Raw genomic sequence first — 16,629 nt, forward strand, 5'->3', positions numbered from 1 at the left:
GTCAGGCATTCTGGTATTTATGTTGGCCTCGGATCTAGCCCAGAGTACATGGCAGGCTCAATTTATTGCTACTTTAACTTTGTTTAGTCATGGAGAGGCTTTATTTATGTTGGTAAATTTCAAACAGTGGCCAACGGTGACCGCACAATGAAAAGGCCTGCAAGATTCATCATCGATAAATCACCTTGTTGCTGAGTTTCTTTAATTAAGAAAAAACTCCGTCTGTTGATCCCTGTGGTTGCTGGAAGGAAAGCAGGGTGGGGAGGGCTTTGATGAATCCATCTATCAGCCCGGCTCTGCAACGCAAGTCTCCAGTTTCTGATTGTAGCTGGGCAAAGACCTAAATAAAAATTTATCTTGTCAAAACCTATGGGCTAACTGAAAGCAAATAAAGAAGTTTTATGGCATCCACATAAAGTTAAATAAATAGGGAGAAAGTGCAGTGCGTCCTGTGGACATTTTTCAGTACAGTACATGGCCGTTCTTTGGGGAGAGCTCATTAACTTAAAAAAAAAATTACCTTTAATGGGCCACTCATTATCGTCATCATCAACTGCGTCACTTGTCTAACTAACACTCCAGTGTTTAAAACCTGATTAAAACCAAACACTGGGGCTTGTGGCTTGGTGCAATTGGAACTAGCCAGTGCGTACTTTGAAAGGGTAAAATATGGACACTATAAGCAACATTGCCAGCATTAGAGGATCTGTTTTGTTTTGTTTTGTTTTTTGAATTTTTTAATTGATCCCTCTACAAGGTGATCAACCTTCCTGGTGATGACATACTCTGGGAGCAACGGGGCAGGGCTTTTCATGTCTGAACAAGGAACCCCATCTTTGGTTGAACTTACCTTTTGTGTGGGGGATTCCCTCTGCTGGGAAAAGTCCAGAAAAATATGTTGGAATTGGAAAGCTCTTTTCACCAAATGCCGCTTAAGCGGACTTGTCTCTGAGCTTGGGCTAGAGCTTGGTTAGAGTACATTTTATTCCTACTTAAAAAATGTCTTCGAATCAGACAAAAGACAGCAGCTGGTGATGGAGAAGGCCAATTTTGATACGAGGATGCACTTAAAATCATTTGCTTTTCCTTTTTAGGTTATGGAAAGGGTGCTCTCTTGATATCAAGCTTCGGGACCATTCACAGGAAAGTGCGATTTCTCAAGTGTCAAATCTGGAGGCATGATGCATCTGGCAATCAGCCCCTGCCTGTTTGATGGAGCTGTACAATAAATGTGGGCTTGGGGGAATAAGGAACATTTTGAGAACCATTCCTGTGGGATCCTGGTGCTGTAGACTACTTGGGACATGACATCTTTGTGTTGACAGACTAAAGCTGCTCTTGGATTTAGCTGAGAGTTTTGCAAGTCCTTGGCTCTCTTCCTGCCTCTTGTCAGTGTGCTGTGTCTTTATTCATGGGTCCAGGCTCCCTGTGATGAGGGTGGTGGTCATGGTGATGGTGTGTGAGAAGCAAGGCTGCTCTGCCCGGGTCTAGGTAGGAGAGGTAGGGACATGATACCTTCCCTCGCATCAGTAAGACAAAACTCAAATGTGGAGCAATTTTCGTATAGGTCCCCATGTAGGCCATACAAATTGGTCATGGCTTAATCAGAACTTCCAGCCACTTCATAATGACTGTATCTCCTGCACTTTCTATCTTCTTCATTGACTCTAAGAGTTCAAGGCAATCTTGGAGTCACCTTAGTTTGCCCGGTGCATAACTGACAATTCACTTATTCCCAACATGGAGGTCAGAGGTTAACAACAGGGCAACAAATATACGTTCAGCTCTCTCTAATAAGTCTAGCAAGTGCAGGGCAGTGTGGAGACCCGAAAGAATCCCTGTCATGGCCCTTGCCCTGAAGAAACTTCCAGTCTCCTTGAAAGAGGTAGGATTTATGTAAGCATCAGATCGAAAGTGAGGACTCCTGGAGGGTGCAATCATAAAATATCATATTGTTCATTCATTCCGTGCCTGGGCTGTGGGGCTAGTTCTCTATCCCTGGGGTGAGATCTAGGGCAAGTTGTCTCACTTTTCTGGTCACTCTACAAATCTTTTGTTTGCAGAATGTTCTTAATTTAGTATCACCACTGTGGTTTTTCAGCCCCGGGCTGCCCATCGGCATCTCCTGGGCAGCTCTTTAAAAATATCGATGTCCAGGCCGCTCCCCTGACCAATGAAATCAGTAACTCTGGAATGGGGCCCAGATATCAGGAATTTAGAAAACTCTCCAGGTGATCCCAGTGAACAGCCAGGATTGAGAACCCCTGAAATGAAGTGTGCAGTTCCAGAGAAATAATGAAAACTTCAAATTTTATTTAAAATGAAAGCTTCTCCTCTTCTGCTCCCCTGGCCTCCAGTCCTGAGTCGGGGAGGAAGGTGTGGGAAGCTTCTACTTCTCATCTTACACATCTTTTCCTCCCTGCCAACTCTCTCACCAAAGTTGCTGACTGCTCTGTGGCTGAGGTGCGGGGGGGGGGGGGGGGGGGGGGGGGGGGGTGGGGGTGAAGAGGGGAGGGCTGGGCGGTGGGTCTGATGTGACTGGTGTTGATGCTATTTGACATGGCTGTCTCTGGCTGTGGCAGAGGTTTAAAGCTGTCTCATTTTGGGGGTGGGCACGAGCATTTGTGTATTCTTGGGAGACTGCCTTCCAAGTCTGGGAATCTCTCCTCTGCAGTTCCCACGGGTTTCCAGCAATCTGATTCACAAAGAGAGATCCTGCTGATGTCCCAGTGTCTCCCCAGGAGCTCATTGTAGACAGAGTCCCTGTAGGATGGCACCATGCTGACTCTCTCCACCATGGGAGCCATCCCCTCCCCTCTCTGCTTTCAGATCAGAAAGGGTGGCCACCCTTTACCCTTAGGCTTGTCCACGCAGTGTTCTGGCACCAGCCCCTGGTGCCCCACAGACTTCACCAGACATCGGGCAAGTTCTAACTGGTCTCCCTGATGCTCTTCTGAGCTGGAGGTGAAGGGAAGCACCACTTTCACAGAAAATACTGATTGTCCCCCAATATTTGTTCCACTTCTTTCACTAGTGCAAACATGGCTTCCCAAAATAAAGACTATGTTTCTCAGTTTCTTTTGCAGCTTAACATGGTCTGTATTCTGATCAATGGTGTATTGAGTAGAAGTGCTGTGGGCAAGTTCTAGGAAATGCCTTGTAGAGAGAGGGTATGTCTTTCTCTTCACCTCCCTTTCCTGCCGGATGGGATACAACTGTCTGGGCTGGAAGAGCCATCTTGGTTCCAGAACTGGAAGCAGCATGGTGAGGAGATGGAGCAACAAGGGCAAAGGAGCCTGGGCCCTGAGGAGCATGGAGCCAGCATGTATAGTTGGCCTACTGAAACCTTCCCATGAAACTAATCCTTAGTAGTTGATAATTCTGAAATGGAGTGCTGAGCATGAGCTCAGGCAGGTAGTAGGCCACAAGGGCACAGAAAGATGATGCCCCATTCCAGATGTGGTTAAGAGAATACTGAATAAGGAAGAACTTTCCAAAGGGCAAAACCAGGGACAAAGGGATTGGCAGAAAGGAGAATGAGAGGCTGCCAGTTGGCCTAACCAAGGAACTGACTTCACGATTAAGGAAGGGAGTCATTACTATCCCTGCCCAGTGGGTTATGACAATAGTGATGGGCCAGTAATTTTGGGACATTTCCCATTCTTCCCATTTCCAAATGGGATCCTTTATTGCTGTTATCTTTTTCTTTTCTTCCATTTTTATTTTGAGTGTGTAATAGAATAACATGACCATTAAGAGCTACATCCTGGGCCTGATGGAGAAGACTGAGCATTACTCATACAACCTGGATTTAAGCTGAATGCAGTTACTGCTTTGGTTGTTGGCTTCTTTTATGGAGGTAGAGGTGTGTTCCGAGGGAGATGCACACGGTTGCTCTAGAAAGTTGGCAGGTAGTACAATTCTGGCTAGTGAGTTTCAAGGAGAAATCTAAGGGATGGGGGTGCTTCTGGAAAAGTTTTCTTTGCTATTAAAAAGGGATACAAGGGGCCTGGAGGGCTCAGTGGTTGAGCATCTGCCTTTGGCTCAGGTCATGATCCCAGGGACCTGGGATCAAATCCTGCATCAGGCTCCCCACAGGGAGCCTACTTCTCCCTCTGCCTATGTTTCTGTTTCTCTCTCTGTCTCTCATGAATAAATAAGTAAAAATCTTTTTTTAAAAAACAGGATACAAGGTAGGGACATTCTGTCTTACATGTTTTGTGAGTTTATGATGCTTAAAACATCCAGTTATCTGTCACCATGAAGGGACAGGTATGAGGACAAAAGCCAACATACCTGGAAGAGCAGAGTAGAAAGATGGAAAGAACCTGGGTCCTTGATGGTATCATTAGATTGAAAATCAACCAACCCCGAAACTGCTTGATTTCCAGACTTTTTACATGAGAAAATAAACCCCTTTATTACTTAAGCTATTTTTACTTTAATCCTTGATTATTTGACTTATATACTAGAGTACTGCTTGCTCCCTGTGCAGGAAAAACAGGGCTACAATTTTTCTTCCCTTATCCCATGCCGTCTCAGCTGCTTCCACTCTTCATGGGATCACCTGCACAGGGCTACTTCCTGCTGATGGCCACTCTGCTGCCACCATAGTGACCTCAGGGGACACAGACTCTACTTTTGACTACTTCATCTCAAGAGTGGGATCATTCCCTCTAGGAATTACCCCCATAATTTTCATAAATCCAGTACAGCAGAGAATTAAATGTAACTTTCCATGAGATTTCATGGAAGGTTCATGGACCATGGAAGGGAAGGGCATGTGCACAGTAGTTTATGATCATGGCATTGGCTCAAACCCCATCTTTGGGGTGTCTCGCAGATGAACTTTCTGTTTTGCCATCATGCTGCCACACAGAGAGTGGAAAGAGTCCCTTCGTGCCAGTTCCCATGCCACATAAAGTGGTCCAAGGGCCAGCAGTGGTGGCAGCACCCAGGAAGTTATTAGAAATGCAGAAATCTCAGGCCATGCCCTAGACCCACTGAATCATAATTTTATTTTAGCAAGAGTCCTAGGTGATTTGTATGCAGCTAAAGTTGATGGAGCTACTCTAGTCAAGGCTTGTCTCTTGAATCCTCATTTCTTATTCCAGGTTTGAACTTTACCCGGGATGATTGACAATGGGAACATCAGGTTTTTGTTTTTGTTTTTGTTTTCAAAGAAGTCTCTCCCCTCACAGTATTGTGGCCCTTTGGGCTCAATAAGACAGTCCCAGAACCCCAACCAGTATATATCCTCAAATCCAGGTTCAGCATTAAAAATGTGAACTGTGAGCATCAACAGCTCACTCCAGGTAAGACCTAGGCCAGTTCCTTTTATTTTTCAATATACTTTTATTGTAAAAGAATATTAAAATATTAACATTTAAGATAAATGAATTTTATGTTAAGTTGACATTACCTTCTCATACTTGTCTACATATTCAGTTTTTACATATTTGGTTCAATATTTTATGATTCAGTTTTATATTCTGCGTTTCTATTCAGTTTCACACAGGTATGCTTCCATTCTGCTACAATCTTTTTATTCTTTCCCATAAGTTGTATTCACTAATCCTTAACCCTCTGAGATAGCTAATGTTAGAAACCTAATTTGTATCTTTGCACACTTAACCTCCATCCTTATCCGAATATATATAAATATGTATGTCATGGCTTTCCTTCCTCCATAAAAACAAAGTTGCATCAAGCATTTATATCAGCTTAATTTTTTTTCTTAACTATACATCATGGTGGTCTCTTCAGGTCAGTAGACACAGATAACTCATTTAAAAAACACATAATTTTCCTTTGTATGGATGCATTATAATTTCCCTTATTGATCGATATGCAGGTTGTTTCTGATTTTTTCCAGTTACAAGTTTTCTTATATAGAGTTGTTTTGTACCGTTGTTACTTTTTACCTTCTAAAGACAGATGCCTAGAAGTGATTTTGGTAGGTCATGGGATATTTAGATATTTTAGTTTAGAGTACACTAACTGCTGTAATAAATAGATCCTTGAATATATGATATTTCAGATATAATAAAAGTCCAGGTTGGTTCCAGGTGCCAAGGAATCTCTGCTCCACAGAGTCATTCAGGGGTCCAGGCTGTGGAGGCTCTGCTACCTTCAACAAGTGACTCTATTGTCATACCTGAGTAGGACTCAGTCACCGACTGCAAAGCAGTCTGGCAAATGCAGTTTCAGTGTGCCAAGGAGGAAAAGGACACAGGTTTTGTGATCAGCTAACCAGTTTCCGCCACAAAAGATAAGTGTATTTTATTTTTAGGTTAAATATGTATTATCCAATCACTTTTTACCAGTGGTGGTAAAAATTCACATCCCCACTAACAATATCTGAGAGGGCCCATAACCTTGAATCTTTGCCAGTACTAGACAGTATCATTTTTTACATTTGTCCAAATCTGATGAATAATGATATTGCCTCTGTTTGAATTTCCTGGAATAGTAATGGTTGAGTGTATCTTTTCCTAAGTTTCGCAGTCATCTGGCCAATTTATTTCCATCTTTTAAAATTTTACTATTTGTTTTCTATGTTCCTTTTTGTCTCTTTTCTTGCCTTATTTTAGATAAATTAATTTTTATCATTCCATTTCTCCCCTCTATTAGTTTTTTAATTTTAAATTTTGTTCTATTACATTTTTAGAGGCTACCCTAGAATTTAAACATACCTTCTTGACTTATGAAAATCTCATATACTATTGCAGGTAGGGTTCCCCAGGAGGCCAACTCTGAGATGGAGGTTAGTAGTGTTCAGTGTCTACTGGGGAGATGATCTGGGGCTTATCTTTAGATGAAGGGAAGGAAAAGAAAAAGGTTTGGCAAAGGGAGAAGTCTTGTGGTATTGCATTTCCAATGAAGGCCTAAATGTTACTGGCTTGGGGGAGCATAGTTTGTGTTAAGGGCAGCCTGAGTGGCCTCATCCCAAACAGAAGGCATGAGGCCTAATGATCATGACACAGGCCATAGCCTTTTCTCTCCGTCTTTACTGTAACACATTTGTTTGTTATCTGCTGCCTGCCCAACCTATTTGCCCATAATCCCTAATCCACCTGCTTTTGGCTGCATCCAACTAATACTTCCTTACCCTTTCATTTTCTCACCATTGCTCTTCTTTCACCTCTACACCCTCATCTTCATCCCTGAGTTCCTGTTGTGCAGACCCATGCTTGTCAGGGCAGACAGAAGGGAGCAGGTTCTCAGGAATCACTTTGTGAGTAATAATGAGGTACACAGAAGGATGGTGCCTGGAATGTTTTCATTACCAGAAACAGGGAAAGACCTGGGAGTGCAACAGTCTTGGGTGTCCTCACTCTAGTCTGCAAGTGACATGCCAGTGATGTTGTGGATTGCATCAGCAATTTTTATGAAAAATATAAAAATACTCTCATCAGCAGATCAATACTTTCTTCAGCTTTTCTGCTCCTCATCTCACTTAGAGAGTAATTGTTTGAAAATTTAAATATAGCATTGCAAGCTTTTGAGCAAAATCAAGACTTTGGAAAACTTACAAAATAAACAATTTGGTTCCTTTAACAAATAAATTTCAAGGGAAAAGATTGAGAGGGAACCTAAGGTTGAAAAAAGAGTCAAGAGACAAATCGGGGGTGTCTCAATCAGTTAAGCTTTTGACTCCTGATCTTGGCTCAGGTCTTGATCTCAGGGCCATGATTTCAAGCCCTGCATTGGGTTCCATGCTGGGTATGGAGCCTACTTAGAAAAAAAAAAAAAAAAGAAAAGAGAGAGAGACAAATCAATCAATTGAAATGTATAGACATTATTTGAATTTTTATTAAATATACTGTTAAAGAAGCATGACATTTACAAGACAATTAGAAATGTGAACATTGGTTGGATATTTGATATTAAAGAATTATTATTAAGATTTTAGATGTGAAAAAAAAAAAGATTTTAGATGTGGCAGGGGTGCCTGGCTGGTCAGTAGAGCATGTGACTCTTGATCTCAGGGTCATTAGCTCAAGCCCCACATTGGGCATAGTGAGTACTTGAAAAAAAAAAAAGATCTTAGGTTATGATAGTGGTATTGTAGTTGCGTTTAAGAAAGAGTCCTTGTACAAACATTATATGTTCTCATTCATGTGGGGAATATAAATAATAGTGAAAGGGAATATAAGGGAAGGGAGAAGAAATGTGTGGGAAATATCAGAAAGGGAGACATAACGTGAAGACTGCTAACTCTGGGAAATGAACTAGGGGTGGTAGAAGGGGAGGAGGGCGGGGGTGGGAGTGATTGGGTGACGGGCACTGGGGGTTATTCTGTATGTTGGTAAATTGAACACCAATAAAAAAAATATTTAAAAAAGAAAAAAATAAATAACATAAAAAAAAAGAAAGAGTCCTTTTAGAGCACATACTGAAATATTTGTGGGTGAAATGAAATAATGTTTAGGATGAGCTTTGAAATAATATGATGAAGGAAGCAAATAAAAGTCTAAATCATGTAAAATTGTGAATGGATAGTTGTAAAAACCGAGTGAAGGGAACATAGGGGTTTGCTGTTCTTTTTTGTCTGCTTTTGCATGTGTTTGAAGTTATCCATAACAAAAGGAAAAAGCTCTCTGTATCTTTGGGCAACTTTGTAGAAAGAGTTCCAAACAGCTCGCAATTAATACAACTCACCCTGTTTATTCCATTTTGCATAATGTCTCCAAACTGAAGCTTCTGGGTCTGAATAACATAGCACATATTGTGGGGTGGATTTTCAATTTCACATAAAATGCATATTGGCCGAAAGCCTGGTCTTTTTTACACTGAATGCTTTGCAAGGGATCGTCCAGGTTATTATTCCATTTTGTGTGTGTGTGTGTGTGTGTGTGTGTGTGTCTAATACATTCGTGCCTTTGAAATGTCTGTCACATGCTGTAAGACTGCCCTAACATTTTAGAGACCACTCTTGATCCTGAATATTCCACACAAAGAGTGAATGGATAAAATGAAATTTGTTAGGATTTCTCTCCACATAGCTAAATATTAGTTGAGTCTACACTGGGTGTCAGGTAAGTATTTCACATGCAGTGTTTCATGAAATACTCATAATTACTCTGTGGAAAGGTACAACCAGTATAACACTTTGTTTTTTTTTACAATGAGTAAACGGAAGCTTGGAGAGTTTACCTAACTTCTCCAAGGTCACAAAACCGGTATTTAAGGAATGAAATCAGCTGGTGTTTGAAACCTAGGCTGTATGCACTCTGCCATGAACTCCAAGTTCTATGGTAATTCAGTTTATTGCAGATTAAATTAAATTTAGGCTTTTTGAAATGTGGATATTTTGGCAAAAAAAAAAAAAAAAGATTAAAACAAATAAAACCAAATGTCAAAGCTCCAAAGACATCTTTAAGTTTGCTAGAATTTAAAGGTTTATGGGGCTGGGCAGCGTGAGGTGGTTGCTCTCGTGGGAGTGACCTTCCATGAAGCCTTCTTCCTCAGAGCACCTCACAACTGCACATGGTACATTTTCTTCTTTTTCTTGGCCACCGAAGGCAAGGACGAGATAGCCTTACTTAATTTACAGGACTTGGCAATCCTGGTGATGACCCAAGATCTTGTTTTCCACAGGTCCTGTTACACTGTCATTGGCAGTACACCAGGTATTTCTCAGTCTCTTAGCAGACTGTCAGTATAAGACTCTCTTCCCAGGCATGAGATGGTGGCCAGATTGAGTTCAGGAGAGAAATAGATCAGTCCTCCATGAAGACCTCCAGCATTTCCTAGGTTAGTTTTGGTTTTCAGTTCCTTTGGGTAACTTAAGGCCAGGAAAAGACAAATTTCTCACCATGGTAGGAATAGGGGAAGTCTTGTAAGGATGATTAAGATCCACGATGGAGAATAAATCCATCCCATCCTGGAATATTCTTTAGGGCTCATTTTATAGTGCTCTGAAGTATGCTTATCTATGTGGTAGCCAAGAAAAGCCCATAACTATGTGGCTATTGCTATAGGATGTGGCTGTGAACTTGTAGTTTTTGATAGTGATGACTTTGGAAAGAAGTCGGAAATTGGGAGTAGGCAAGTTTGAAATCCCTTGAGAAGATGAACCATGCCAATAGGCTTGAGAAGGAGGCATCCATTCAAAAGACCCAGTAAGTGAAGTCCCTGTCATAAAGCACATCAGTTCTTTGTGACTGTATTGAGGCTCCTGGGCGAGAATCAAGCACCAGGGGTAAAGAGGAGTATAGTTAGGTGGGCTGGATCAGTTACTTTGAAGTGGGAGCAGCAGGTAGCGCCTATGAGGCCAAACTTCTGAGAAATTTAAGACCTTATCAGGAACAGCCCTCTCATCAGATGATAGAGTTCTATTGCCCCACAGACTACCTATGAAAGGTTCTATGTTTTGTGAATGTATAACTTGCTGGCTAGAGGCTCAGGACTGATGTTCAGTCTCCTCCCAGCTCTTGCTATCCAGCTGTTTAGCAAGGCACCTGTTCACAGGGACTCTGGCCATTTCTTTAGAGAGCCAAGACATGGCACTTGCTCCACTTTTTTTCCCCACCTAGGAGGGAGAATGTTTCCTGGGCATTCTTTAAGGTGAAACTTCAGACCACTGCCTTTACGAGATAGGATTTTCCACACTACAAAATACTTCTCTTCGTAGTGTCACTGAATCCAGATGCTTCTTGATACTCCAGCTCCCCCATAAATACGGCTACTCAGAAAAGAATTCAGAGAGCAGATTTCTTCCTTCTCTCTACCTTTTAGTTTTAGCTCAATTGCTTCTTTGGCCCAGTGGCTGGTTCCACAGAAATAGCATCTCATTGACGTTTAAAGAGCAGATCTTAAGGCAAGTTGTACATTTCACCTTTGGTGTGGATTACCCTTAACTCTGCTTTGGCCTCTTGGATTCATATGCAAACAATTTATTAAGGCCGTGCTCCTAGGAGAACAGGTAAGGAAGTGGAGGGACCAGAACAGGGAACAGGAGGAAGCTATTCAAATTACTATGGCTGCATAACAGATTACCACAAAACTTCGTAAAGTGCTGGCACCATTTAGTTTGCTCACAAATCTACAATTTGGGCAGGGTTCAGTGTGACAGCTCATTTCTGCTCTATTTGGCACTGGCTGGAGTGGCTCAGAGACTAGGGGTGGGATCCTGTGAAGGCTGGTAACCTCAGGAAGGCCCCTGTATACCCCGTGTATACCCCGTGCACTGAAAAACAGAACACTGAGGCTGAGCTTCCAGCAAAGAAAGAAGTTTAATTTGCAAGGCAGCCAAAAGAGCTCCAATCTGCCTTCCAGGACAAAAAAACTCCAAAAAACAAACAAAAAAATCCCCCCTAGAAGCGGGAGGGGTTCATGAGATTTTAAGGAGAGTTTGGACGGATGTGACTGGAGGCCTGAATGGGTTGAGTAAAGTCTAGCTAACTATTGGTTCACACAGGCGAGTAGCTCATCAAGCTCTGTCCCGGGAGGTGGGCGTCTTGCTTCCTGGAAAACAGCTTGAGCAAGTATCTTGTGACCTGCTGGTCAGAGAATTTATCTGTAGGAACCTTACGGTCCATTACCTCGGCTCCGAGCCACTGAGAAGCGGGCGGTTATAAAGTCCATTGTGAGAATCAGTGTGCCTGGGGTTGTGGTTTACTTCCCTCTCACTGCCCTAAACCTAAGACAACAATAGTTTAGCCTTGTTTTAAGTAGATTAAAAGTTTATATGCAAAGCACGGGTTTCAGACTCAGGTGGTGGATTCTGGCTGTGAGCTGGAACCCCTCCACGTGACCTCTCCCTAGAACATAATAGGTAGGGGGAAAAGTGGTAAGAGGGTGCTGTTTTTAGTATGATGCAGCATAGACGTAATAACTGCAGCCCATTGTGGGTCACATATAGGTACACATAAGAGAAGTAAAAGTATGAAAATACCAAAGGATAAATAATCAGTTCAAAATAATTATCACATCTAGCCGTAGATGTTCAAACCTCATCTGATATTTGTGGAAAAAAGATTTGAAGCAAATACGATAAACTATTAATATGTGTTACATATGTATTAAAAATCATGGATATTTACTATTATTTGTATCTTTCTACATACAAACTTTTTTTCAATAAAGGAAAAACTTTGGAAAATAAGATCTTTTAAGTTGAAGGTATTTACATTATTATTATTACCTAAAAGAAGTAGGTGGGTTGAGGTGAAAATGCAGCAGCATGGGATGAAAAAAAAATGAGTGAAATAATGGATTGTAAGAGAGTTAAGACATGAATTGCAGGTTTAAGCCTGTAATGGAGTTTTGTAGTGCAGAGTACATATTGTGGAAAACGAAACTTTTCTCTGAATGTAGAGAAAAAGGGAGAAAAAATGATGAGGGAAAGGATAAAGGAGCCAGAAAAAAAGAGATCAGCAAAAGTGATGGTGTTCTTGAGGCGGGGGGGAGGGGGGGGCACTCTCCAAACTGGTGATAATCAGTTATCCAAACAAGTGATAATCAAGGGAATAATAGGAAGTTTCCTGGGGCAGAGGAAGACTTGAAAAAAGTTTGAAAGGATTCACGGTGGTCCTGATAAGATTCACAAAAGAAGTCTACTCCTAGACTCTTCCTGTGTCTTTTGAATTATAAGGCTATAGAAAAAGATACTTAAGCACCCAGGTTCAAAATGATCTACCCAGGAGTAGAAACCTGGCTGGTCTTAGATTTTTCTCTGCAGAACTACAGGCCGGAAGACAATGGCAATGCACAGTTTTGAAGGTTAGGAGGAGAGAATGTTGCGACCCAAGAATTGTCTTAGTTTGTGAAGATAATATTCAAGTTTTTGCAATTTGCCAAGTTATCTCAGGGTCCTGAAATCAAGCCTGGCATCGGGCTCTGTGCTGGATGTGGAGCCTGCTTAAGATTTTCTCTCTCCCTCTCGCCCCCTCTGTCCCTGCCCCATTGCTCTCTCTCTCTCTCTCTCTAAAACAACAAAAACTACTTCTTTTCTAGTCCAAAACAAGGACCGCAATATTTAAATGACATTATGTTTGCAGAATTACTAGACCCAGAAAGTACACTTTCCTTCCCTCCACTGAAACTGATTTTTTCTTCAGCAATATAACAGCATTGCATTGACAAAGAACTTGAGTAACAATCTCTGCTCTTAGAACTCATTTTGAATGACCTGAGTGTACAGGTTTTTTTTTTTTTTTTTTTGTAATTATGAAAAATGAGTAAACTACCAGTGGCAGATATTATCTATGATTAAGACCCTCTTTGTAACATCTTCCAACTAGGACTTGTGAGTGACTCTTCTTGGGTTAATTGTACTTAAAATCAGAATATGTAATATACTCTTAACTGTTAAATTATGCATAGAAAAAAACTTTAAAGAAATAGTAAATGAAATTCTGTATGGTGGTGGTGAAATTCTGCATGATTTTAATTTTATGTATTTCTATATTTAAACAATTTTCTACAATAATAAATTACATTTTTATGTCAGAAAAATAGCTATTATGAAAATCAACATATATATGTTTTATATATATCACATAATACAAATTAGGTAAATGATATATAGGAGGAAAAGACTGAGAAAAGTATACCACGGTGTTGAATGGACAGTCTGCTGTCTTTGGCAGTTAGAACTACAGATGGTTTTTTTTCTTTCTTCTCTTTCTTTATTTTTAAAAACAGTTTTTACATGTGAAATGGCTATTTATTTTTTCCTACTGAAAAATTTTTTTATAAATATGCTAAAATAAAAAATATTTAGCCTAAGAATGCTAAGATGAATGTATGTAGAAAAAATATACTTTCCATTTTTAATTCTTCAAAGTAGTGTTTATTTAAACTATAGTCCTTGTAGAGGCTGCTTTTAGGCAATAGGCTTGGAAAATGGAAACTTGAGCAAGGCAAAAGGGACCACAGTGACCACCAAGCTGGATGCAAATTGACCTATTGAGTGACCCACCTCAAAATGGCTGTAGGTCCTAACTGACCAATAGGCTACTTAAAACCAAGCACAGTTCCTAAAATTACCAAAAAGGGGAAATTCTGTATATCCCCATGTAACCCCTCACTCTGCCCTATAATAACTATTATGGGTGGTGCTAATAATTATAATAATTAACTATAACCCCTCACCACCGCCTCTCTCCTTGGCCGTCCTGCCAGCTGTGTCCTTGCAGTGTATTCAGTAAGCTTCTACTTCCTTTGTCTTGCCTCTGGTAAATACTTCCACCACCCAGGGCCCCCATCCTATCATCACACCTCAGTCCTCTTCTCTTACAAATAAATTGCTTTAAAAAAAATTCAGGTGTAGTTAACACACAACAAATAAATTGCTTTCAAAATTGATGATGGTTCAAACACTGAAAGTCGCTGCAAGACTCACGCTAAGGAAATACTGTTAACAAAAGTAATTAAAGTAAAATAGCTATGATGAAATTAATACTTTTAAAAAGAAGTATTACAATGAAATAGACTTGAGTTTTGGTCTTGAAATTTCAAACCATAGTTTTAGAGAAAAACGGGCTTTTGAGTTGAGTTCAACTTCCTTATCTGATGAATGAGGAAACAGTGAAAAGTGAGGTGAGTAGCTTTGAGTTTCACATTAATTTGCGTGAGAATTCAGGGTTCCAGTGATTTCTCTTACCACCCCGCTCCTGGAGAGGACTCTCTTTGAGGGTGATACAGAAGAAAGTGACATATGCAGACTATTTACCTACTCATCTTTGCATGCAAATAAAATATGGCCTATTTTTGTTTTTGCAATTATGTGAAGCACTTTTAGATTCCTGAGTCATAGCCCCATGGCTAAAGCTGACTGGTGACCATCTTGAAAGGAAGCACAAAATCCCCAAGGCTATTCTTCTTACTCAGAATTTTACCATAGAATTTCACTGGAGGAAAATCTATGTGGAGTTCACTGAAAATCAAACAGCTTCTGAGATTAAACTAGCAAAATATATTTAGTTCCTCTTGTACTGTTTTTTAGATTAAAATCAGTGAAACATTCACTTCAAAAGGTATTTCAGATTTTACTGAACCACTATATTTGCAGAATAATGAAAAACATCTATCAAATCGTCCATCTTTAGATTCTAGAGTTTAGAAGATAAGAGAACAATGATGAGGAAAATGATTGTATAGGCATGGCAGTGGTGTGGGGTGGTGCTAATAATTATTTCACTTGCAGTGGGCAGGCATCCAAGGATATTCCAGGCAAGTCTTATTTTCTGATGTGCATTCTAATCTTATGAAGGCACCGTAGCTAATTTTTTTGAGATATATATGAGATTGGACTCTGGCATTGAATTTTTCTGAATATGTGGCGGCATAATGACATATTATCTGGGATTTTAGGCTCCCCTTTGATGTGCAAGTGATCAAATTTACCATTTCCACTAGATGGCATTAGAAACTTCTGAAGCCATGAACTAATTAACTAGTCACCTTTGTTATGCTGTAATCACACCTGCATGTTTTAAGAGGTGGTTGGCATTCGACTTTCTGGTGTGTTTTCACTCTGATGCCAGGTACACAGTTAAGATATTGGTATCAGGTCTCTCCCTCAACATAAATAGCTTGCTGGGATTATCAGAATGTCATTCCACATCTCGTATTCCAAGGAAGTTTCAAAAGCAATGTATACCCTCACCTCGCCGTAAATCAAAACCAAGGAACACTACCTCCTCCTGTCCTAGCGTGGTAATCAGTTTAGAGCAAACATATAAGGTGAAAAGAGTAAACCAAAATATTCCTTTCCTAGCATTCAGGAGAATTTTTGTTTGTCTGTTTCTTTCTTTCGAACAGGATGCCGGATTTCAAACACGAGGGGGCCAAAAGAAAATCTGAAGATTTGTCAGCTGCTTCTAGTGGTTGCTCCAGAGGAACTGTGTCGGTTTTTAAATTATAAATGAAAATTTACGGTGACTAGAATGGGTACACTTCCATGGTTTTGAAAAGCCTTTGCTTCTGTAGTTGGTCTGTCTAGCGAAACCAAGAAATAGTAGGTTTGGTGTGTGTATGTGTGCGTATGTGTCTTTTCCTTTGCTCACGGTGGCGTGTCTCTGTGGCTGCTGCTCTAGTCACCACTCCTGCCTGCTTCCTAGCCTGGCTTTCATCATTTCTTCCTGTTGATTGGTGTCACCTCGCAAGCTTAGAATGTCTGCCTGTCTGTTCAGAGTGTGAACACATTCCTCAGAATGCTGATCTGCTCGTTTCACACCAGTGTCAAAATGACTTATTAAATTCAGCACCCCGTGATACTCAGTGGCTGATGTGTTGCTGTCCAAACAGTAAATGACAATAAGCATATGCAGCTGGTGGGCCTAGCAAACTCATTTAATTTGATAAAAATGTCACTGCAACATGCTTTAAATCGCTGTCCTTTTCATCATTGCTAATTGCTAGCTATAGACCTTTTTCCTATGCTTAATACAAGTGTTAGAATACTGCTCCTTCCAGCCTGATTAAGAATTAAAAAAAAAAAAAAGTGAATTCTTTTTTCAGTGGCAGCATTATTTCATCAAGAGATGGATTTTGCTCTTAATTAGCCAACATGCCACTAGGGAAGCTTCAGAGTCATGGGTGTGAAACAGCCTCAAGCAGGAGATCAATCTAAAGGAAAAAAATGGTGGCTGGGGAATAATTGGCAGCTCTGGTGAA

General features: G+C 40.6%; 1 long non-coding RNA gene across 14 annotated transcripts in view; it reads left to right on the top strand.

Annotated features, from left to right (window-relative positions):
• LOC119873701 overlaps positions 1–16,629 on the top strand; it is a 147,364-nt gene that overhangs the window by 125,446 nt on the left and 5,289 nt on the right. For 9 of the 14 annotated variants that reach the window (XR_005366166.1, XR_005366165.1, XR_005366164.1 and 6 more), the window contains one exon: positions 1,095–1,347. This is a non-coding gene — a long non-coding RNA (uncharacterized LOC119873701). Of the gene's footprint in view, positions 1–1,094; positions 1,348–15,774; positions 16,228–16,629 lie in introns of those variants that run through there. The other 5 variants (XR_005366174.1, XR_005366176.1, XR_005366180.1 and 2 more) reach the window with 2 other exon arrangements.

This window comes from Canis lupus, chromosome 10, assembly GCF_011100685.1.
Source record: "Canis lupus familiaris isolate Mischka breed German Shepherd chromosome 10, alternate assembly UU_Cfam_GSD_1.0, whole genome shotgun sequence".
NCBI classification, from domain to species: Eukaryota; Metazoa; Chordata; class Mammalia; order Carnivora; family Canidae; genus Canis; species Canis lupus.